Source organism: Cricetulus griseus, chromosome X, assembly GCF_003668045.3.
Source record: "Cricetulus griseus strain 17A/GY chromosome X, alternate assembly CriGri-PICRH-1.0, whole genome shotgun sequence".
NCBI classification, from domain to species: Eukaryota; Metazoa; Chordata; class Mammalia; order Rodentia; family Cricetidae; genus Cricetulus; species Cricetulus griseus.
In genome coordinates, this window is record NC_048604.1 from 15,878,888 (window position 1) to 15,879,609 (window position 722).

The window sequence follows — 722 nt, forward strand, 5'->3', positions numbered from 1 at the left end:
TCTGACAGGAGTAAGATGGTATCTCAGAGTTGTTTTGATTTGCATTTCCCTGATGGCTAAGGATGTTGAACACTTTCTTATGTGTCTTTCAGCCATTTTAGATTCTTCTATTGAGAATTGTCTATTTAGTTCTGTACCCTACTTTTTAATTGTATTAGTTGGTGTTTTATAGAATAGCTTCTTGAGTTCTTTGTAAATTTTGGAGATCAGCCCTCTGTGGGATATGCCCACTCTGTGGGCTGCGGTTTTGTCTTGCTGACTGTATCCTTTGTCCTTGTAAGGATTTTTATTGTAACTTTGTTTCATGTATACATTCACTCTGGGGTGAAAAACACCAAGTTTTTCCATACACCATGCAACCCTTCTCTAATGACTTTCAGTAAAATTTTATAATTATTTGCATACTGGTTTTATATATATTTACATAGTTACATACATCTACTCTATACATTGTATTATAAAAGATGTATATTTACGTGTCTGGTCTTATTGTAGCATATATGCCCTGCTTGGTTGATATCCTTGGGAGGCCTGCTCTTTTCTGAGGGGAGATGGAGGATGGGTGGATCTAGGGGAGAGAGGACACTGCAGGGAGGATAGGAAGGTGAAACTGTAGTTGGGATGTGATATATGAGAGACGAATAAAGAAAAAAGGTGTCTATTTCTGTATGTTTATATATTTATTCCTCACAGTTTTGTTAATATCTGAAAGGCTTGTATTT